The 25613-nt window shown below is 36.2% G+C and overlaps 1 long non-coding RNA gene across 1 annotated transcript; it reads right to left on the bottom strand.

Moving 5' to 3' along the window:
* Positions 1-4920: 4920 nt before the first annotated feature.
* LOC140253625 (uncharacterized) lies at positions 4921-24382 on the bottom strand. The gene is made up of 3 exons (XR_011903918.1): positions 24272-24382; positions 14050-14117; positions 4921-5040 (listed from the first exon to the last, which is right to left on the bottom strand). It is a non-coding gene; the product is annotated as an uncharacterized lncRNA (long non-coding RNA).
* Between the last annotated feature and the right edge of the window lie 1231 nt (positions 24383-25613).

The raw sequence follows: 25613 nt of genomic DNA, 5'->3' as shown, positions 1-25613 counted from the left end.
ACCTTGGAAGCAAAAAGAGCACTTGTATCTGTTTGCAGACATTTATTATACACTCTTAATTGCATATGAATTTGCCACAGGATCTCACAGGATGATAATGAAAACCAGGTAGAAAGGGGAAAGAAACAGTATAATTAAAGGTAACAGAAAGATACAACATTTGATTCAGTTTCCATGGAAATAAAAAGGTATAAAAACCTTTTCTTCAGTGTTTTCTAACAATTCTCTCTACTCGGACACATGAAACAAGACTACAGATACTACACAATTTACACAATTATATAAATTTTAACTTCCCAAAAGACATTATATAATTCAAGCTTCTTTGCCATGGAATTCAAGAAAGCTCCTCAAATGAAAATTTAGTATGCATTCTACAAGGTCTTTAACATTGGGATATTTTTGAGATGTTGGGGGATGGGGTGAGGAAGTGTGTTTTCATGGAAAAAAACCCACCAAGGTTACCATAAACATGCTTGCAAAACTACACTGAAAAGGTACAAAAGTCCAGTTATCCACTACCAATATAATACTAAGGTACATAACAGACCAGGAAAAATGCCCCTGAAACAATAAACTTTTACACAAGCATTCAGTCTAAATCAGCATCCTGTTTGATAATAGAATCTACATCTGTTGCTCATTGAATGTACACTTTGATGGAATGTAAAAAAGCCCCAGGTGCTGTTAGAAGAAGCCTGGTGTTTCATTACCTCACGTGATATGTTGGAGGCTTTATCCATCTCCACTTCCCCCAGGTGCTAGGAAAAAAGCTACATAATAGTCCTAGAAAACCACAATCCCACACCCTAAATAATTAAATCACCCTTTAAGCATGCTAAGTCAACATACATAGAAAAACACTTTCATTTAGATAGTGTAGAACATATTACATATCATTCCTAGAAAACAGCCCTGGAGTTCACTTTAAGATTTATGATAGTTTCAAGTTTAACTAAGCAATTCCCTAAGCACAACAGCACTTGCCTTGTTCAAGTAACAAGGCAATTATATATACATGCACCACAAATTTTATCTTCTTAAATTCAGATACAGACACGCGATTCATTATCATGTATGGGTATCCCTGAAAGTAATAAGCTCTTGTCATTTTGCACCTACATTTGTATTTCATGTCAAAAGATAGAATAGCACGTTCTTACTCTTAAGCCAGACTCTAGTAAGCAAGAGAAGAAAAATATTCTTCATTTAACTTGCAGCACGTATAAGATGGCTTGGGTTCTATTTATGTGTTTCAGTATATGTTGCTCTTTCTATTATCCAAATTTCAGAGAACATTCTAATGTAAACAGTACTAAGGAAAAAAAAAAGACAAAAATAGAAATATTTAACAGTCATAAATATCTGTAGACATCTAAACTTACAATGTCTTGAAAGCACATTTATGGCTTGTAAGCAAATTTCTTTTAAGCTCCAGCATCAAACTTTGAGAGAGCAGGGAAAACATTGGTCTTTCTTCCGCTAATTTGGACATGGCTCACCAGCCTATAGTTCCCTCACTCTTCCTTTCCTAGAAATATTTTCCCTTTCCCAATCACTGGGGATTTTACCTGACAGCCACAATTTTTCAAATATGAAGGAGGGTGGCTTGGCAACCACATCAGCCCATGCCTTCAGAACCCTGAGTGCACGCCAGCAGGCCTCATAGACTACAACACATTCAGCCTCTGGAGGCAGTCTGTACTTGCTCCACTCTTACTGAGAGTGATTTTGCCCCTACAAGCCCCACTTAGATGCTCAAGACATGAAAGGCATGGGAAGTCTGTTTTATTGAAGGCCAGAGAAACTGTGTAGCATGCAGCAGTACACAATTAACTAGTGAACTGTGATAAGGGACATAGACGTCTTTCAGACTTTGGCATGACAAACTTCTGTAAGATATCCACTTGTTTTTAAAAAGTTACATGTCTCTGTAAAACTCCTGAGATCTGAAGGGGTTAAGATGAGCATGAAAAATAAAATAAATAAATAAAAAATAAAATACGTATAATTATGCTAGTTGTGGAAGCTGACAGTATCACTGTTTTTTCCACATTTTATGTTTCATCTGGATTTAAATACCCATCTAAAAACAAACAGTGATCCAAGAAGAAACAAACTATTTTACTAAACATGATATTGGAATAACACACTACAATACAATACATTACTATACAATTAGAATTGAAGCTAACAAATCAAATTAAATGAGAGAAAGCATCTGAAAGCTGAAGTCCTTACTCTAATGCTGAGGTGAGATGACCTGGGGAGCCCACGCACTGCCAAGATCAAAAGGCAAAAAGGGAAGGTCTCATGGTCTTGCCAGGGGCTTTACCTCCTCTCTGAATGTAAAGTCCTCTGGGGTATGTAGTAGTTGTGCTGTTCTGGGACAAGTACCTGGAACTGGAGCATTAACTCTAGCTCCCAGTGCACTACATGATGTTATGATGTGGAATACCGATAACAAATAAAATAAAAATCATACAACCATGACACTATTAAAAAAAAAAAAGTTAACTTTGGCATAAACGTGTTGTCAAATGGGATAACAAAGAATAAGGACAATTATAAATAGGGGAATAGATGATTAAAATTGAATGAGCAACCCGGAACTGCTGAATACTATGTCCATTATTCTGTTAGCATGACACACCAATCACGGAAAAAACAGAACATTTTAACTAAAGAGTACTACAACTCTTTCCTTTCAGTGAGAGTTTACAGAAAACCACTTTGACTAATGTGTGCTAGCTACTGTTCACCAATAACTTTATTACTACCTACTAGAGTAATATGAATGATAGCACTTTTTTAAACACAGTGCATAAGTGGAGGTGTCTCAAATCTCAGAACATAATTGCTGTTAAATGGGTACATATCTGCAAAAGTCAATTCTTACTTATGTGTTCTCTGATATTTTATCAATTTATTGGAAAAAATAAAAGAAACAATCAACAGCAACAAAGCTCAAAAGTGAAAAAAAGCTTTAGGAAGCAGTTAGTAAAGAAAACCAATTAAGAGAGATATTGGTACTCGGTTCACCAGGCTTAAGGAAGATCTCTCATCCAGCTGTAAAATTTAGATCAGGAAATTGTCAGGGGATGCAACAGTTGAAAAAGTTTTGGGTAGTCAATCATTAATATAACCAACAACATACAGCTGTGATCAAAATCAGTACTAATAGGAGCTAAAGATGCCCAAACTAGAACTCTGAATAAGAGGGGAAGATAATATCCAATGACAGCTATAGGAATACAGCCCAAAAGATTGTGTTTTGCCTTAGTTCTCTGATGAAAGAAATGCTGAGGAAATGAGAAGTTTGGAAAAGATCCATGAGACTGATCAGATTGGAAACCATGCCTTAGAGAGAGGTTCCAGGACTTAAATCTGTATTAGCAAAGAAAATGTTAAGAGGTGGTTTTATCTCATGTGTTAAGTGGTTACATGGGAATTAGTAATGTAATAAAAGGGAGGACTTCTATCTCTTTTGAGAAACACCAATAACTGTAACATGGAACTAGATAAATCTTAAATTGACATTTTTAATCACTGACATTGCTAACTATGCAAGAAACTCTAAAGACAATGGAGAGTTCTCTCATTACTGGAAATGCTTCAACAGAAAGATGAATTGGTCAGCATATATAACATCTTGCTTATCCCAGAATGGGATAGAACAGAAGCTCTGAAACTTCAGAGAAGAGAGAGCTGCTTAGCTTGAGTGCTGCATATTCAGTTCTCTTAGAAGCAATTACTAATTGTTTCTTTAGCTTTCTGGATTTTTACTCATTGCAGTTTTTGTGTCCTGTAGTAGCATTTCCACATAACTTAGTTAACCTCATAAACTCTGCTTACATGCACACATACCACATATATGCAATATAAATACAAGCTTCTGTTTCCACACAAGAAAATTATGTTTAAATGGAAAAAAAATTACCGATGGCTCAATGATGTATTTTCTCCACGTCCCTCAAACCACTCACAGCAGCTTTTTATGAAAGCAGCACATCATAAATTAACAAAGCCACAATTAAACACTTCTATAGGAAAATAAAAAGAGAAAAAAATTAAACAAGCGTCTAATCTGAATATGCAGAACATTCAGGGTGCTTGCTTGGCAGCTTCAAAAGAAAAATGATTCTTGCCTCCTAGACCGCAAACAGTTGAAATGCATGCTCACCACAAAAAAAAACAAAAAAGATCACTTATCCACACACTCATTTATCTCACTAAGATCATGAATATTCTGTGAAATGAGAAACTCTCATACCAGCAGGATAGGCTAAACTGAATGCACCTCCCTCACCCAGACTCTTTCCCTGCACAGCACAAGAACAGCCTTCTACTTCTACCACAGATAGCATAACTCAACACAGAGGTTCCTCTTTCAGCCCACAGATAATTTGCTCAGACATGAATTAGTATATCTATTTCCTTTCAAAGAATTATTATAAATATTGATAAGATACTGTATTGTAAGTATTAATTAGATAAGTATTATATCTATTTCACAAATGGTCTGTACAGCTCCTATTTTTTCTCTATTCAATACAACTAAGAGCTACGTAAACACACTAAGAAAATAATAATTCAAAAACCAAAGCAACTATCTCCTGAACTGCCAATGCAGTTCTAGATAGAGACCACATCTGAAACAAAGGCCTTTCCTTGAGCCAGGCTGCACTGAAAACAGAGTTCTGAATACCCTGAGGTACTCAAATAAAAGTGAAGAAATCAGGTCACTGCAAACCAAAGCATTCCTGTATTTTTTCTCAAAATATAGAAAAACATATTAACAAGCATGTGCTATTTTACAGATGCGCATGCAAACACCAGAAAGAGACTACAACTAAAACTGAGAAATAACGTAAGGAATACTCACCGAGGTCACGCTCAATAACACAGGGTGTGAATTTGCTTGGTAGTACATGAAGAGAATATTAGATGAAGTGTCACATAGTGCTTGCTGCAGAGACAAATGCCTTTTCCTGCTCCTCCATTAAAATTTGCCAGACAACTAACTAGTGCTTTCAACACCTAAGGAAGTTAAATAATAAGGTTTTAAATGCAGACAATTCAAGAGGATACTTAAGATTCACACGAATATTTGGAGGATGTGCAGGAGGGGAATCTTTGTGAAATTTTAATTCCATTAATCATTTATTGCCATATCACAACATTATCATGGAAATCAGTTGATCTGAAAATTCAGCACAGCAGTTACTATGTACTCAGAAAAATATTTAAGCATGCAGTTTAACAGCGCATGCAAATCTCTTTCGTGCCAACAGAAAAACTAAACATATGCTTAAGTGTTCTCCTAAGTTACCAAGAGTAACATTTTACTTCAGTAGCCTACTCTTTTTCTAAGTCTAAGAGACAGAAGGGAAAAATACTACCGAGACGTTCAGATATAATGCAAAGAATCCAATAGAAATAAGCGTGTTCTAAATGCAGTCTTGTAAGTGGGCTAGGGTGGACCTAAGACGCAAAATCTAGGAAACATCAAGTAGGAGTGGGGTAATGATTTAATGGCAACATCTGGCACTAACAAGGCTTTTACTGATGCATTTTACCATGAGTCAGACAAGATTATGACAAGCTGTTAAGGGTTCAGAAGGAAATTACAAAAATAACCCAAAGTCTAGAAAACCACATAAGCTTAAATGTTAAATCAATTAATTCCACGGCCAAAAAGGTAACAGGACAATTATTTTACTACATAAAATTACATATACAAAGATATTAGATAGCACTGTAGTGATTTTTTTTCCTGCTCCCCTCCCCCCCTTCTTCACGTGAACAAATATAAAGACAAGTAATTTGATTAAAAATAAGCTGCAAAGTTTTAAACAACAGGGCAACTAACCACAAGAACTCAGACATTTTTATGACTAAAAGTTCTAATACCAATGCTAAGAAAAATGGGTATTAAATAAAAGCTTATATAACAAAATATAAAACAGTAAGTCTGAATCTACAAGTGACTGAAGAGAAAGGATACAGCTTCCCTAGTTAGACGATATGAAAATTGGAGTAAACATTGCATGAGACTTCAGTTGTAGATATATAAGATTATCAAATATAGTGAGGTGCATTTGCTACCAACTACTTTTCTCCTTAAACATATTTGCATACTACTTCACATTTGCGAGCACACATTAATTTGTTTAAACCATATACATCTCATGAACTTTTGAACTAAGTTTCTTCAATCGTATATGTATGTTTCTCCCTCAGCAAGTTCTTACACTTATCAGCCTTCACTACTTCAGGAAAACAAATTTACTGCTAAGAAGGAGAAATAAAAGTAGAAGCCATCCCTCCAGATTTGAAGAAAAAAAAAGTTGTTACTTCATATGTCTCTCCTGATGTTATAAATAAGGTCTTAAAAATATCTCTTCCACAGTGCTATTAGCCTTAACATGCCTACAGTAGGCCTGCCTCTGCTGCCACAGCTTCATCCTAATACATTCATGTGTCATCAGCAACGCACTCTGAAAATAAAGGCACAACCAGTCAAAATATTTACATACTTCCTCATGAATTATTTCTTGCAAAGGCTAAACAGGCATAAGAAAGCTACGATGACTATGTTCACTTATCATAAGAAAAGAACTTCAAGAATTTCCTGGCATGCAGGAATAAGAAAACTAAGCAACACATCAGTTTCTGGAATGCAAGGTAACCTGTTCGCCTTTCTTACTCTTTTTAGTCAGTCCCCCAGAAAGGACAATCAGCTGGTAACAGCCTTTTTCACAGATTCCAAAAGTTGTGACATAACTCATAGAAATACATGTTCTACGAGGTTCAACAAGCTTGAGGGGTGTTTTTTCATTGTTGTTGCTGTTTGATTTTTTAAAGTCTGATAGGTGATGCCAGTTTACATGGATTATTTCTTCTTCACACTTTCTAGACTGTGATCAGAATCAAATCTAACACATACCTTAGACATTTAAAGTTATATTAACTACAAAAAATTAACAGCAGAGAAGGGATCAGGATCATAATAATCTTAGCTGCTCGATCTTTCAGCCTTATAAGAAAGGGTGTGTTTCTTACAAAGCAAAAACACATTCATATGGTAACATGTGCTACTAAATTAATTTCTGCTCCAATAGACTAGTAGTAGCAATAATATGAAGACTTTTGTTTAAACAATAGGCCCTCACTTAATGACATCCAAAGTAGAGGAACAGTTCAAAGAGGAACATTTATTTCCTAAATGCCTTGTTCTGCTAAAATGTTCAACATTAATAAAATAGCAAAAAAATTAGGAGCAAACAGGCAAGTTTTAGGACCAAGTTCTATCAAATAATATAAATATCAGGTGGTATTAGAAATGGAGGGAATAAAACAAAAATGAATTCACATACAGTAACAACTGGTGCACAAAGGTTAAAGAAAATCGATTACTAACAACTGATACATATGACAATAGCAGAGGAAGACAACCAGCCTTGAAAATTACTTGGCATATAAATTAATCTTCTTACCTAAGAACAAATCAGAGATGGAAGATAACAATACAAAAACTTTCTGCTGGAAGAATATTATCATAGAAGAATTTCTGATCTCTTGAGGTAGATAAGAGATTGAAAAGAGAAGCAGCAAGAAAAAGGTTTCTAATTGTCTTTAGTTCTACAGGTCTTATCTCATTAGAGAAGCTAACATCATATTGATCCATTTGCCAGTTACTCAAACAGAAGTTCAGACTGAATTGAAATAGCTGTAAACTTTACAACTGTTGAAGCACTAAAGAAGCAGTTTCCACAATTTCATAAAAAAAAAACAAAAAACAAAAAGATTCAAAAGGAAAACAGAAATGAATACAAAAAGAATGGATGGTATTTATTAAGGTCATTGAGAGTATGGGTTTCCTTTCTCTCTGCCTGAGAAGTTCTACATAGTAGACTTTTACTTTTGTGTATTAAAACACTTTCATAACTCATCCTGCAGTCTACCAGCTCACAAGTCATCCATTTTGACACTTCCTTGGATGAGCACAAGTCAGACATTGGCTCAGCCAAACGTTTGAAGAAGGCAATGTGCTCGTGTCTGCCATTGTCTAACTGTTAACCTACTGTTTTTTTTTGGCCATATGTCATTTAATCTAGCAATCTGAGTAAAGACCAGAGGAGCAGTTCAGTTCACAGCTTGACCACACTGTTTTGAAAGCAAGTTATTTACGCAGTGAACTAGAGATCAGTTCAAACAGTGCAGCACAGTGCCAGTCTAACTGCAGAAGGTACATCGCTGCATTATGAGCATTATGGCAAAACTTAAAAAAACCCCTCAATCAGGCAAAGCATGTATACAACTCTGCAGCATTAAAACCAAAGCCGTTCATCTTCCAGCTTATTTCAGAGCTCTGTATTATGCTAGTTTTACTACAGCCTTCCCCAACAGCCCCCCCCCCTCCATCTGGGGGAATATGTCATAACTATTTGTTCATTTTCTTCAGGAAAAATAAGGATAAATATTTCCCTACCTTATAGGGGGAAAAGAGGTAATTAACTGTGTTCAGTCCCCCCTTTTGCCTCTCACTACAAGGAGAGTTTTCACTTCTTCATGCCCATGCAAGTCCTTCTCTCTAGATACTCCAACTTCCTATTTACACTGGAAATCTATCTTCATAGAGCAATTTTAAACCACGTTCTTAAATCCTTAGTAAAGTTCATAAATAGATGTATATTTTAGAATTTTACAGTACTGTACTTTTATTTGAGCTTTTATAGAGTTTGAATTTTTGTAGATGGAAAAGTAAAGCAAAACATATTCTCTAGAGCTACATATTTAACCACCTATAAATTTGATTTACAATCATGTGCTGACAACACTAAAGAAAACCCAGATTTTAACTGGATACATAGTAATAGTGCTGAGATAATTCATTATTATTTAAGTTGAGACAGGTCGAGTGCTAAAAGTTTTAAACAAAGTAAGTTAACTAAAGCATGATATAAAGACGTTTGGTGCAGGGCTTTTTTCCTTACACTTTTTTCTTGCTCATAGTGGTTTCTGGAAAGGCTTCCAAAAGGAAAGCACTAATGAAAAAGGAGGGGAAATTTGAGCAAGTGAAAATTTTAAGCCAAAATGTCCCTGAATCTTTACAAAATGTTTAGGTCTTCACCTAGGAAAGGCTTTGTAGCATCATTATATTGTAGCTTTAAGGTATCCATTTTAACAATGTGAGAGGTATTCTCAACCATTCCTAGAAGCAATGTGAATCCTCAACTGCAAAAATAAAGTCAGTATTACTGAAGGTTTTATGTATGACAAAGTTGATTTTCCAAGCAGAATGAAAGATATGTGACCACATTAACCTGAAGAATTATTCATTTATGGTTTAGGATTAGACCACTGAGAATCTGTAGTTTGTGGTACCATATAGGACAGGCAGGAAAGCAGCAGGGCAAATTACAAAACATTTCAGTAAAGGGGAAGGGGTTATGACAGTGCAAACAGGAAGCAAGCGATTTCCCAAAGGTACACATAGCTGTAAGCCTAGGAATCTGTAGGACAAAGCACATGATTGAGGTCATAAGAGTTAAGGGTCTCAGATACTGAAGCCTCAAGGGACAGTGTTTCTGAATGAGCAAGAAGCAGTACACAGAACTCTTGCATACTGCTTGATTATAGTGTTCCTTTGACTGATATACAACGGAACATGGTGCATGGCAATTTTTCTATAGCTGTTTTCACTAATCCTGTACTCAACTAGTACAATACTAGCAAAGAACACTAGTGTTGCTGAGACACCAAGACCAGGTGTTAGCTTACGTTCAAAGGCTGGGAGATGAAAAGTGGGAGAAAACGTCTTCTCCCCCTCCTAGGTTAGCCTACACACTGTTACAACCTGCACCTAAGAATCTGCTATAAATGCTATTGGAGTATTATCACATGGTCCAGATAACATACAAACTATGGAATTAGCAGCTATATGGACTGCTACTCGAAGCTACAAAAATTCTGTATCATTTGAGATTTTCTTGAGTGGCTTAACTTTAGAAGCATCAGAGAGTTCCGTAAGTCTATTAAGATTTACTAAGGTATTTACTCTTCTTTACCTATTAAAAGAAAAAATCCTCCCTTTGATCTTTCCTTCTATTTACATGACATTCTCTTGAAATTATACCCTTTAGTGCCAGACAAAAATAAATGTCAATTTAACATTTTCTCCTGCCAACCTTCATAATTTACTATACATACTTGACAGAATATTACCTAAAAATTTCATCCTTCTGGAGTACCAATGTATAATCTTACAAAAAAAACCAACACAAACAAACAAAAAAAACCCTGTAAGCAATTGCTTTCTCACAGTTACTCCACAGACATTAAGAAGATTTCAAGAAATGAAATTACTACAATGGTAAAAATACTTAGTGTTACACATCTGCAATACACCTGTTTTCAGACCAATGGATTTGAACTTTAAAGCCCTTGTTTTATTCCAAGGTAAAAAAGTTCATGATTGTGTAAGACCCTTCTTCCTCAGCCATGTACTTCCGACCTGCCTTGCCTTGAGGAGACTGGAGTAGAATATAAAAAAATAAAAGCACTAAGTGTAACCAAAATTTGTGTAGTGACTGAGGCCTAAGCAGTTCCTAGAGAAATATATATATCTGCCAAGAAAGCAACTTTGGTATTCCAATAATCTCCCAGCCACCCATCACTTTTCTGTGACTTCAAAGACTGTGTGTGATTTCTATGAGAGGGAAAGAAATGAGTTCTCAAGCAAAAAAGTAACTCTGTTCTAAATTAAAGAACTTTGACACGATCCATTCCCCCATGCAGGTATCTTTTAAATGAAGATTTTATGATGATGTCAGTCAAAAAAGTTGAGATTTCTTACTGTAACACTAAATTCTACAAAACTCAGATTTTCAGAAATCACACATCTTGAATTAATCTATTATACATTTTAAAAAAGCAATAATAAAATTTACATTACTTTTCTTGATCTCATCTGACTTGGTTTCCTAGATTAGGTTAAAAAAAAACACTTTAAAAATGTGATTCTCCACTTAACCTTTTTAGAAAGTTGTGGCTTTTGCTGTTGTTGTTTTGTACACCATTTTGCATTTCAGCATAAGTCATGGAAAAATTAACATCGTTTGGAGATTTCTGGAAAGAATTTAATCATGTTCATAACCATATGGAAGAACTAGAGGATGCTCACTTCTTCAGATTTTCATATTAGTCATTATTCTTACATTTGGCTATTATCACAATTTGTCTGAGTGTAACGACAAAACTGCCACAAATAGGTAGTTTCACACATGGTATGAAATGTCTCGCTAGGACATATTCATTCTTCTGAGTCGACAGTTACTATTTGTAGAGCTTTATATCTTGGTTTTAACATTCAACACAAATGTTTTAAAATATGCTCGTAGGAGTCCTTTATGACATAGTCCCCTTGTCACAGAAATTAATAGAACAACTCCTACTCATTTCAGTCCTGTTACCAGAATAAACCAACTAAAATCCCTCCCTTGTAATACCACTTTTTGGCATTTGGGACATTTTCACATGTGTTTATGTTTCATTGTAACCACCCCTTCTTCTTTTGGAGGTAGGTTAGAGACAAAAATCTATGAAAAAGCAGACACTTCCCAAATCAATCTTCGAAACTCAAACTGTATATCATTCTTTCCTTCTTCACTTCCATTAGCACAATAAAGAACCCCTTTCATACCATGAAAGATTTTCAAACAGAGTTTGATAATTTCCTTTCTAGGGTTGAAATTTCACATCCTCAGGCTGTCCTGCAAGCATCAATTTATGAAGATTGATCTGAAAGTACTCTCATTTATTTTCATGGAAACTACAACTGAAACAAAGAGGACAATAACACTATTTGATAGAGCAAATTCTCAACTACAAATATATTTTTCAACATAGCCACCACCTTGCTTTGCATTTTTGCTAGCAAGGAACAAGAGCCTGCATGCCACACATGCAAAATCTGCACTGCCATCTGGAACATGGCTTGACTTTCATGCCCCTGCCATCATCACTGAAACACAGTACACACTGCTTAGTCTCCATAAACATTCAGCAAGAGTTGATGATTGTCAGTGGGTGCCATTTTTCCCTTGTGGAGAGATTCAGTGACACACCTTTGCTTCACCTGCACTTCTCTGTCGGACACCACTTTGTCTGACTGCCCCTCTGCTATCATCTGTCACACAGCAATGAAAAATATAATGGAATATTGATGTAGGGCTCAATCTTTACTACCACACCACCAACATCTACCTCTGACATCATGGGCCAACAAAATAAAAATAGGATGCATTACTTTTAGAGCAACTGTTGTACTTTTACCAAATCTCTAGATGGAAACTTCCTTTTTCTGAGCATATCAGAAGTACATCATTGTGCATCACCAATATCAATACAATAACAACTTAGGAAACAAGCAGGAAAGGTTGATCCTTGCTCTAGGAATCTTAATGTTCAAGGCATATTCATAATTTAAGACATGAATGTGCACCAGTTAAATGCACCAGCATACATGAAGAAGCACAAAGCATTTTCAGTTATCAGTTAGGATAACTGTGTGACCAAACTGATCATTCTTTTCCCTTTTAAAGAGAGCGCTGGAGGAGTTTGGAAGCTAATGCCTTCTGGAGGGCCCAGGATTTGTCTAGGCAGTTAGAGAAAGTGGTGGTGAAAAGTCACAGAACACATTCAGTTGTAAGGAATCTTGGGTCATCTGATCCAAAGCCCTGCTCAATTCATATCTAGCCTCTTATACAGCAATAGAAATAATTGTACACTGAGCTGTATTACGAATATCCAGTTGAAGTATAAAACATCGAATTTCATTCTATAGCAGAGAAATAAGAACTGTTTTCCCAGAATAAAACAAACTAAGGAAGTAGAGAGCACAATAGTTTGGGATATGGACATTTCCTTTCAAGAAGCTGGATTATTCTTATAGCCAAAGAAAGAAAAAATTTTGGACACTTGCACATGGGAGAATAGTGGCCTTATTATAGCACTGAATGGAATCAGTTTTTCAGGCTTCCAGGCAACCCTTCTCTCTCTACTTCATTTCTTTCTTCCAAACCACCATGCAGTTAAGGACTGAAAATATTTTATGATTTGTTACTATGGATCTTCTGTTATTCCTAACCTCATTTGATAGAACATTAAGTCTCAGAATATAAAAAGATGTTTTGAATGTCTGATTAAGGTGGAAAGTTCACCTTTATAGAAAACCCTTCCTTTCAATGGATTTTTTCCGCTGAAAAGTTTAGAGCTAGGCTGTGTCATCCTGGGCACTATCAGGCACTTGATGCAGACCCTTCCATACTCATGTAGTTAGTTCTAGCCACTTCACTTTTACCTGACAGTTAGCACAGCCAAACCAACAAGTACACAGATGGAGGCAGTCCTGAGGAAAAGCTGAAACAATTTAAAAATACTTGGGACATTTTTCTCACTTCTGTTGGGTGAAATAGGGGTGGAATCTTGTATCCTCATCACATAATAAATATGATCTTTACATGCAAAAGGGACAGAATGTGATACTTCAGTTTTCTGCCACCGTACATCCATGGAGTAAGAATCAAATTATACCCATTTGCTTATTTTCTTCAAAATGAAACAAGTGGCGACAACAAAGGTGACAAAAGAAAGTATTCAATCTTTGTCTCTAGCATCTATAAAGTAACTTTCCGTGATTTCTTTGATTTTAAAAAACAAACCACAAACAACTTCATAGGTTACTTCCTTGAAATCTAAAAGGTGCTTTGTTTTCTTGGGGTGAGTTATTATATTCTTCTTTTTTCAAATTTAAACTACTTTGTATGTAAGCAAATCAAATTGAACACTGTTGGAAAGCAGGCACCAATTCCTTGGGTGCTCTTCTAAGGCTTGTGATAAGAACTTACTGAGTTTACCAATACATCTTAATGAAAACCTGCATTAAAATGAAACATAGGCCTTAACGTTTAATCCAACTGCTAAAAATATTAGTAAGCATCCTTGACTTTGCTGTCAAAGGATTAAGACCATTTATAGCCTTACCTCTGAGACTTTCTGTACATGATGAACTGGAAATAATATCAGAGTACGTCCCAAATCATTCCGATTTCCTGTCCAAAAGAGAAATGACATGAAATAAATAAATTCATTATCTACAGTCAGACTTTGCTTTTTGAAATATTTAACTTGGGAATTTTTAGACTACTATACAGCATTGCAATTAATGCCATCCAAAAAGACTGAGAACTCTCCACCCATCCCTAAGTCACCAAAAATTTGTCACTTTTATTTACTCACTTACAGTGGAAAATAGCAACAGATTGAAGAAATCAGGTTCTGTAACATCTGAAAATATAGTCTTAAAAGAGTGCAAAAAGAAACTGACAACAAATGTCTGGTATTAGCTGGATAACACAATAGGTGCTAATGAAATTACTGGCAAACATTCAGCTCATCTCAGACATCTGCTGGGAATGAAAACATTAAAAAAATAAAACAATACATATTCACGTTATGAAGGTTTATGCAGATATTTGCTCCTGATTTTGTCTCAAATGGCTTAGACTCTTTGGACTTTATTCTTCCATTGCCTGTTTCCTGTTTTTTCCTTCTTTATAATCATGTCTAACAATCAAATCCACTTTGAGAAACACTTCTGAAAATGTTGACCAGCTCTTTCATTTAAAATACATACTGAATTTGTCCAGTTATTGATTAAAAATGAGTCTGGGATGTGTTTCAAGGCCATACCAATATCCTACAGTACTACACTGTTTCACATTTTGTGAACATTATGCAAAGCCCTGTTTATGATTCCTATTTTCCCAACCAGCGTTTTCCATTTCCTTGGTAAAATATCCAGTGTCACCGATTTTCAATTCAGTTCACAGTTCACCACAATTAACCTCTCAGAAGCAATTGCTTCAACCTACATTGAAAACGTTTAAAATGGAAGAATGAAAAGATATGCCTTTAGCTATCTTTTCCTAAACTTATCAAGAAATTCTTACAAGTTGCATAATGTCCAACTCTGAAGGCATACTTGTAAGATAAGCTGAAAGTCAGCAGAGAAGAAACAGTTCAGCGATGGAAACTCGGAATTACAGAATCACTTGAATTGGAAGCAACCTTTAAAGGTCTAGTTCAGCTCCACTGCAATGAACAGAAACACCTACAGCTTGATTAGGCTGCTCAGAACCCAGTCCAACCTGCCTTCCAATGATTATAGGGATAGGGCATCCACCACTTCCCTGAGCACCTTGTTCCAGAGCTTCTCAACTGTTATAAATAACTCACATCCAATCTAAATCCCCCCTCTTTCAGTTTGAAAACATTTTCTCCTGTCCTGACACATCAGACTTTTCTACAGAGTCTGTGCCCTTATTTTTATAGTCTCCCTTTAGATATACTCAGAGGCCACTAACAGGTAACTTCGGAGCCTTGTCTGGGTTGAACAGCCCCAGCTCTCTAAGCCTGTCCTCATAGGGAAGGTATCCGTATGAGCCATCCTCTGGAGGCTGTTTGCCATTCACCAGTACTTCAAGTCCTTTTTGAAAGGGCTTTGTTCCATCCTTGCCACCCCCCACATATACTGATAGTGGGAGCTTGCTACCACCCAGGTTCAAGAACCTTGCACTTGGATTTGTTGAACCTCACAAGGTTCAACCAGTCACACTGCTGGAGCCTGTCAAGGTCTCTCTGAATGGCATCCTATCCCTCAGACATGTCAAAACAGCTTGGTGTCATCCACAAACTTCTTGAGGGTGCAGTCGATGTTGTATCACTGAGAAAGACATTCACAACACTCGTCCCAGTACTGACCCATGAAGGACACCACGCACTTCTGGTCTCCATCTGCACATCAAGCTATTGGTCACTATTCTCTCACTATGATCTTGCAAACAGTTCCTTGCCCACTGAACAGTCCACCCATCAAATCCACGTCTTTCCAATTTGGAGAGAAGGATGTTGGATTGGTCTGTATCAAAGGCCTTACCAAAGTCTAGATAACTGATGACATTAGTGGCTCGTCCCTTGTCCATTTACATAATTATGCCATCCTAGATGGCCACAAGGTTGGTAAGACAGGACTTCGCTTAGTGAAGCCATATTTGATGTCTCATTCCACCTTATTCTCTTCAATGTGCTTTAGTATAGCTTCCAGGAGGTCCTGTTCTATGATCATCTGCAGCACAGATGTGAGACTGACAGGTCATCAGTTCCCTGATTCCTTCCTTCTACCCTTCTTAAAAACAGGTCTGATCTTAAAGTCCATCATCTTCATTGACGTAGCAGTCTTTTTCTAAAAGAGTAAAACTTGGCACTAGATCTTCTTTAACACAGAATGAATGAATTCATACACTTCCAAGTCCCTCTCCTCCAGATTCTTTTCATGAAAACAGGGACTGAATTTGCACAATCTGAGTAGCAATAAAACACATTAAGAGCATAGGAATAAAAATGTATGATGCCAAATTGCACCACACACCCCTGAACTCACACATCCTGCCTTTTTTTTTTTTTTTTTTTGCAGTAGTCTCATTTCAAAAGATGACATCAAGTTTGGATCCAAAATAGTCATCAGAAAACACTGGAATATTCCTGAGATCTAAAGAGTTCTGAGCATGAACAGTCTCAGGATAATAGTGTCCAATAACTGAGGTATTCTTCTAAGTGAATATAATGATTAGAAAAATATAACCACTGTCTTAGCTGCATATATGCCTTCAGAAGAAAGCATTCACTCTGAGTCCCTAGGGGCTAACACATAGCTGTGATTTAAGCATCTACAGAGAGAATTGGATATTCAGAACTCTCCCTATCAATCACACACAGATCCTTATTCAGTATGAAATAACATACAGCTTTTTCTCCACTAGAACAGCTTTTTCTTCACTAAACCTGTAAAGAACCTAGGTCCTTAGCTGGAAAGCTAGTGCACACACACCATCGATTTGCTAACAGGAGAGGCAGGGCTGGAAAAAGCAGGAATGCTGGCATACCTCAGGATGTGCTACGACAAGAATGGGTACCACATAATTGCACATCAGCAACACTGTTTTGTTTTCCATCATTTTTCCTCTAGGAATACACATAGATTCCAACTCACATTCTAGCACTCATGGAACATGTTGAACAGATCGGACTGAATTTACTCAGAAAGATCATGAGAATAAAATCTCTATTACTCAGAGAGGAGCTCCTTAGTGGAAATTAATTCACCGAGGCAAGATGAGCAACTTGTATTAATTCTGATGTGGTTAGATCTACAATGAGACTACTAACAGCACTTCCCAGACAGATGTTAGCTCCATGTCAGAACATGACAGGAACAGCAATCACTCTTGTGTTCTGTACATAGCCACACTGACTAGCATCTCTTAAAGTAATAAACTATTTCTGCCAAATACTCTAAACCATAAAGAGACATTAAAGCATGCACAATCTAACTAAGTTAGACTTGGACTATGTTAAGGACCCTAGAAATGGGGTCTTAGATGCAAAAAAGGTAAAAGCAAGAAAATTTTGCTACTTGTGGTGCAATGAAAATCTTCTGTATACAGTTTTATCTTCTTGTATGTTCTTTTGACACAACCTAAACTTTCAGTGTAAAAAGCATGAAAATGGCATTCATGTTAGTCAAATGTGTTTTGCGTACAGGATATTTCTTTTCTGTAGAGTAGAAAAGTGTCAGTTAATAGTAACTATGAAACTATGTTGCACAAAATAGGCAAATCTACAAAGCCTGAGGACATTTTGAGAATGATGCACATAAAGCATATCACAAAGACCATTTAGTAGTAATCCTATTTTACAGGTGTAACTTTCAGTAAGGTCCAGGAAAATTCAATCATTAGAATTATGGGAGGTAAGAGTTTCTTATAAATATTACAGAGCCATTAAAAATGTCATCAGTTTAAAATGGACTTTAATCATATTCATTAATTATTAAGCATTCCTCTAGTTCACTGATGTTTTTAATGGAATGAACTGCAGTAACGTCACTGCTATCTATTTATAGACAACTCCTCTTTCAGTATAGAAGTGCCTTTTCATGTTGGTATCAAAGCAGGTTCTCCCTCTGTAGCGAGACTTCTAATCTTAAATGAAAGTAATCCATTACTTGCTGAATGAAAGGAACAAAACTAAGGTTGCTTATGAATCTCACAGAAGCCTATGTTCTCATTCATAATACTATTGATGAAACAAAGTCAGGTTTATAGGATTTTATCCTTTCCCTAAAGAGAGAATACATCCTCTTTATTAACATTTTAAAAGGTCTAAAAGATCTGAATGAATAATGTCAAAAAAGTAACCTGTTGCTCACTGCGAGTCTATTCTCTTGGCCCTTTTAAGCTATTGATGTTAACGTTTTCCAAGGTCAAGTGTGAGGTCTAGTTTCATGGATATTTTGGGTTTGTTTTTTTTTAACCATAGAAGTATGCTAGCTAAAAGTCTTATTCCTCTTACTCCTCATAGCTGCTGTCAGTTTATATCTTTCCCAAAAACATCCCATCACATTCCTGAATTACTCATATGAAATTATAATAATACTGATAACACACCCCCAAAAAATAATCATCTTTCAAGTGGCTCCAAATACAGTCTGTAAAAGGACAACTAGAAAACCTGTAGATAACTGTTACTGAGAGAAGGTAGATGCTAAACAGAAGTGCCATCTGCCTGAGCAAGTCACAATTTATGCATCTCACTACTCCTATGTGTTCAGAAATAAGAACTGCAGCCTCATCTACCACAGTGATATCCACTCACATCAGTTCAAACCACAGCCAGAAAGTGCTACATTGCAAAAAGGCCAAAAGTCTTCAAAGGAAAATTCTCACTCCAGCATTGCAATTACAACAGTATTAATTCAAAAATCCTCAAAGGTGCTATATTATATTGCCTACAGTTCTCCTTACCCCCTGAAATGCTAAGACCTTCCAGAAAAAAAAAAAAAAAAAAAAAAAACTATTAAGAAAGTTACTGTGATGAAAGTAGATAAAAAACAAACAAATAAAACTTTTTAAAGTTAAAAAAAATAAAAAATAAAAAAATCCTAGCAGAATATATCTGCGGTCCTAGACCAAAAAGTTCATTCTTCAGAGGGAATAAATATATAGCTGTTATGTAAGAAAGTGCATGAGAACAATTCCTCTGGATTATGTGCATATCTAGAGGCTGAACTCTTTTTTCAATAGAGCACCACAAACAGCAACCTAAAAATGATAAAAATAACACAGACTCTGCAACATAAGGCAGCAACCACATCTTCAAAAAAGCTGCCGGAGGTAAAGTCTCAGTTCCTTCAGCTTTATGCCATCTTCAGATAAACCAGTTTTCATTCTGACCTAAGCATTTGTGTGCGTCAGCTCCTCCAGTCCTATTTTTGGTTCACTCATCGAACAGTATCAGTGTCCTAGAGAGCTCTGCCTGTTAAGTGCATTCTCTTTAGTGACTGGTTTTTTCTTGTAGTAAAGAATTTTATTCATTATATACAAATCCAGGGTGCAGCCACAAGTGGCAAATTGCAATAGGACATATTTGTAATTAAATACCCTGCTTTAATATTGTTATTCACACAGTTTAAAAATAAAATTACAATTTAGTATGATGGAACAAAAGTTTTATTGCCTCCGTACGAAGCAAAACACAAAACTGCCTGGAAACCCTACACAGTTTTATGTGCTCTCACGAGCTTCAACCAGCTAGTTTCAGGTTTTACAACTAAAGCAGATATTTGAATCCATAATCCAGTCCAGGACAATAGTACAAGAGTTGGTGTTTGATTTCGTTAATATGAAATACAGGTAGAAAATCATGCCTAGACTTGTACCTCATTACTACCAAAGCCTAAGCACTTCTACTCATCGTTTATTCAAAATAAGAAATAGAACTAGGCTGCTCTCTGCCAAGCGATAAAATATTGGGTGGTTCCTAATTTTATTAATATAGAAATCTTACTAGCAGCTACAAAAACCCCTCTCTCTTCAGTTTCCAGTAGCTATTTTGAAGCCTCCTATTTCCTTAGATTAATAGTTACACCAAGCAGCAGAGCCTCCCAAGGGCTCCCTTCACAGGAAGGCTCAATTCATCTTCACTGGAGACCCCCAACTCCTGAAAGTCTTTCTGCTAACCAGACAGAAATGCACGTGGACAACTAAGCCTTAGAGAAAGCATGAGGACAGCAATACATTTTCAACTTTCAATGGGTCACCATATTCTTAATGTAGATCATTCCTACCCAACAAGATAGAGATGAGTGCAGATTATCAGTGTCCTAAAAGGCCTCTACCACTTTGTGAAATGCTGTAGGTCACTAAAGAAGAGAGATCTCCCTCTCTCAAAATGAGGGAATGCTGACAACAAGGCTTTGCATAACACCAGGATGACCCCTTCTATAACAGCGCTCTGCATGACTGCAGATCACACTCAAACTTATGTTCTGCCATAGACCAGAGGAAATGCTTTCAGGTCTGTTACCAGGCTGCTGGGAAGAGATGACAGCCTGGAGCCATTCCCCCAGCAGATATACAGGGCCAGAAAGGGATCACTTCTTCTGCACTATAGTGAGCACTGAAAGCAGCCCTTTAAAGCTTCCTGACTTTTAATTCAGATTCACTCTTGAAAAAAAGATTCTAGAGATATTTCCTTTTAAACCATTGAAAAGATAGGAGATTTATTTGGTCCTTTTAGCCTTGAAAGGCAAGCCATACTGATCACTGTAAGAAAACATACAAGAACAAAACAGTGAATGTTTTGGCTCAGTACAACATCATTAAGCTCTTATAAGTACCAGTATTTCATGACATCAACTACCAATAGATTGCATTGAAATAGAGAATGCGGCAAACACTTTAAGAACTTTAAGAACACTGTGTTTACTGTTGTTCTCATGCTATTTTCAACATAAACAAAAGACAGAACAGATATACACTAGCAAAAAAGCAAAAACAGCCCTGGGAAAAAAAAACTTCTCACTAGACAGAAAGAACCAAAAGATCTGAAATAGTCAACCCAGCAGTCACTGGGTTATCAAGCATTCTTCTCATACAAAATCTGCAGAACAGTTTGTGAAATCTGAAGGAAGTTAACCTTTTCACATCATTAGGATGATGAACAAGTGGCACATACTGAACACTGGAGCAACTAATACTTCATTTCCTTGCAGTCCTACCTGAACTGTTCAAGTACAGCCAAACTGTGGATGAGCCTAAAAGACCAAATATTGAATGCATATTGCTGAAGCTATTAAATAAAGCAGAATTAAACCCATCATATCCATCTACAGTGCTGTACTTATTTCTAAGATAATTCTATTCCTATCTAGCCAGAAGGTGGTCTCATTCTTAGGAAACTGTTTTCTGTACATAGGTAAACCAGGCCACATAACAGTGCAGAGTTGCAAAGGAAGGGCAATACTACATATAAATGATTGCAAAACATTATGTAGGAGTTTGAGACAAATTGAGACAAGTTCCCCTTCCCAACAGGAATAAACTCAGGTCAGAAAACATTTTAGGCACCTACCATATAGTATCAGAGGGCTGTATCAAATCTGTTTCAAGTTAACTGTCCATATCAAGACACAAAGTCTGAGACACTCCCACCTTCCTAAACCAGTAACTCCTGAAATCTAAAGTTTAAAATACTATTGAACTTCAGTACAAATCTGTAGGACTGAAAACAAACAGTTTTTAAAACAATTCAGTCTTTTCAGGAAATCCTTTGGAACTGAATACTGTTGTTATCATACAGCTATCTTGCTAATACCCTCAGCGATTATTCTTGGTAACACTCGTAACATGAATCTCATCATTAACATTGTACATATCACAATATAGATGGATTTTTTGAACTCTCGCCTTGCCATTAGAACATAAGTTTACGTGATCTGTCCCACACAAACTCAACTGGAAAAGATTGCAGAGGTTCCATGCTAGCTCAATCCAACTGTTCTACTAAAGAAGAATATCTCCATATCTTGCAAAAGCAGAACTAAATATGTTTGGGAGCTGAAAACGTAATAATCTCCCCCAACAAGAGCCAAAATAACAATTCACCCCTAGGCCTCTTTCAGGCAACATACAAAGTGGAAGAATACCTTATCAAGCATTCTATTTGAAAATTCTCACAATAAAATATTCACAATGATACATTGCAAGCATGAGATTGTCATAACTAATAAAGCAACAGATTTAATTCAGAATTTCCAGTCTAATACCCAACAGCCATTATTTTTCACTTACAATATACTGGAAAAAATAATTTTTTGTTATAAAAAGAAATTGGAGTGCTCTCAAATGCTTCTAGCAACATTCAAACATCTCAAGTGCTTTCCCACTCCCTCACCCTCATTTTAGTCTTCCATCCCCAAAGCCATTGTTTTATTTCACTTTTATTTTCACTTAATTCCATCTTTAATGGAATAGACAAGAATACTTATAGAGTACTTGGATAGCTGTGCACCTGAAACCAAGAAGCCTTGAAAACCTGGATCTTTCATCACATTTTCAAATTGTCCTCACACTGTATAGCAAAGTAAAAAATATAAACATGCAAACTCACTGACGCTATTAGATAAATAGACAAAACAGGTGGGAAAACTGAACATAACTGCACATGTATATGAAGCTCTAGGCGTGAATATCATTTCAACTAATTCTAGCCCTGCTCATTTCCAAATACAACATCTTTCTTTATGTCTTTACCTGCAGCTGCAAATGTGCTATTGTGATGGATCTAACTCTTAATCCCTCCTTTAGCATAGTGAGGTCACAAACACCATGCCACATTTGTTGTACAGCGCTTGTTTCTCTGATTGATGACATCTACTAAGCTATCAGCAGCTCTTCTACTGTTTCTGTATACTTATTCAATTTGTTTCTGCTCAGTCAGACTGCATACTTAACTCTTGCAGGGCACCCACTATTTTGCTTTTAACTCCATCCTCTGTCAGAGTACAAGGAATGAACTTCTCATTAAACTCATCATTAAAACTACCATGCATTTCTTATCAGAGAAGGGAAAAATTAAAAATGATTCAAGTTTCCAGTGACCAGGACAGTCCATTTCCATACTTTTAAACAATATTCAGACCTCAGAAATATAGAGCCTAAGAACACAGACTCTCAGCTTACAGCTGTTTCTAAATAAATTTAATTAAGGACACATGAGTAACTCAAAAGTTTTCACTTCAGCCATCAACAGAAAACAAACAAAGAAAACAGTCCTTAGCTCTTCAATTGCAGTCTTGCTGCTTACTCATTGCTAACAGGTTAAGACTTCTTTTCTGTTATAAATTAAATAACAACTTGGTCATACTTTTTTCCAGGAACTCTACTCAGCGTCATGGTTCACATCTCTATGTGTTATGCTGACTAACAATATGAACTGTATGAACTGCTGTTAAAAGGTGACAGAAACTGTTGAATTGCTAAGGCTGCTTGGGACACAGGAGAGAACTCAACTATGATAAACACGGTGAGCAAGAAAAGTTATTCCAGAACCCTTCTGGTGATCAGAGAGAATTAAAACTATAAGATGTGGATCTTTCTGAAACAGTTTTAAAATGGTGAACACTGAATTGTGAATTAAATTTACAGCTTTCTAGAAATTACTAGCAAGCCATTCTCCCTCTTCACAAAGGATTCTGAAAACTCTAACAGCACATGGCAATTCCTCTCTCATGATTGCAAAGGTTATTGAATCACTTTTATCCATATGTTTTGTACCTAATTCAATTTTAGCTTTCAGGTATAAATATACAGTTATAACAGTTTTCACTGTTCAGGAGCTAACAGAGTGAAGATACTCATGCTTCTATTATGTATAAATATGGAAGATTTTTTAATCTTACTTCATCTGAACTAATATATATTGAAGAAAGTTTTCATACGCTGAAGTCTAGAAAAAGAACTCATTAATACTTTGATTTAATGGACAAGAGGAGAAAGAATTCTAGATCATAGCCATCTAGTAGATCCTTACACTCTAATATGACTAGTTCCAAGTGCTAGAGGAAGGTAAGAAACCCGTGCTGAACCCATATGGGAATCCTTTTTCCATTAGCAGTTATGTTTGTAATCACTTCTATAATTCATGTTTTTCTCAAGAGCTAATAAGTTGCTAAGCCCCTTCTAAATCTTGATTAATATTTGAATGAGGCAGTTACCTGCTGGCTGGTGTTCAGTTGGAATAATACAAGTATAGTTGTAATTACAGAGCAAATGGATAGCCAGAGGGTATCTAAGAAAAGACTCACCAATGCTGAGGCCTTCGGTCGAGATGGATGCTCACCAATGTTGAGGCTCACCACAAAAACTCCACAAAGGAGCAATCTTCAGAAAGAGATGTTACCTTAGTGGTGGTCAGCCCTTAAATGGGATCTAGAAGAAGTGAAGTCAAGCTTTATCCCTCCAGGAGCACAGCTGAATTACCTTCACCTGTGCTCCCACAGCTGACTCGTTACTTTCCTCAGATGGCTAATCAGGGGTTCAGGCTGTGATCAACAGTTTCCCTTAGAGCTGGGTAACATCAAATTTAAACAAGCACTGTTTAAATTCCTATTTTTCAGATATCTTGAATGAAAAGGAACAGAACTCACCTAGTTACAGCATAAACTGTTTATTTACAGAGTGTTTCTGGCTTATGCAAGTACTGATTTGGACAATCAATTTCTTAAAATTATTATTATTTTAATGCTTTTACACTTAACATTTAATTTTCTGTCAGTGTACTTAACGAAATACCAGACCTAAAGCTCCAGGTTCAAGTTCCAGCCAATGAAAATGAGACTGAATAGGAAATAAAGTAAATTATTTCTGAAATAAAAGCTTCTACATTTCAACATTCCCTATAAATTAAAAACTGAATTTAAAATTATATTCCTAAACAATTTCATCCTCTATCTTCTAGAAGATAGTAATGTTACTTTTTCACTCTATGTGAGATTAGGATTAACTGGCATGTTGCCCTCCAACAACATAACATACTCAGTATTTAAGGACCATCTGCATTGTACAGAACCATGAGAAGTGTTAATATGGCTCATTACACAGACACAGAGCACAAGTTAAGCAAATCCATAGTGTTAAATGTAAATCCTAAGGCTGGGGGTTTGGAGGAGACAGCTTCATTACTGCAAACTATTCACCAAAATTCAGAAGCACACACCAAAATTCTTCCTCAGTTTAACCAACACTAGAAGCCAACAACTCAGAAACGTGCTTAAAACTTAATGGACTCTCAATTAACAAAGCTTTTCTTTTGCAACACACATTATGTCCAAGGACAAGAAACTGCTGTTATTTTTATACTTGAGACTCAACTTAAAAATATTTTTCCAAAGTATTAAGACTTTTTTTTTCTTCAGTTTAGACCACTTCTTAACTAAATTGCAGCTTTCCTTTCACTTTTCCAGCAACCTCTACACAAACTAGAAAAAAAAAACTAAGCTGCACTCTGCACAACACACCTTTAAAACACAAAAACCAAAAAAAAAGCCCCCAAAAACAATGCACAGTTTTTTTTTACTTACTTATCCCCATTTTGTTACTTCTTTTTTGAAGTAGAAGACCATGCAGACAGAGTGACTTTCCACTTTC

Source organism: Excalfactoria chinensis, chromosome 5, assembly GCF_039878825.1.
Source record: "Excalfactoria chinensis isolate bCotChi1 chromosome 5, bCotChi1.hap2, whole genome shotgun sequence".
Lineage (NCBI taxonomy): Eukaryota > Metazoa > Chordata > Aves > Galliformes > Phasianidae > Excalfactoria > Excalfactoria chinensis.
This window is presented reverse-complemented; position numbering and strand designations above follow the sequence as displayed.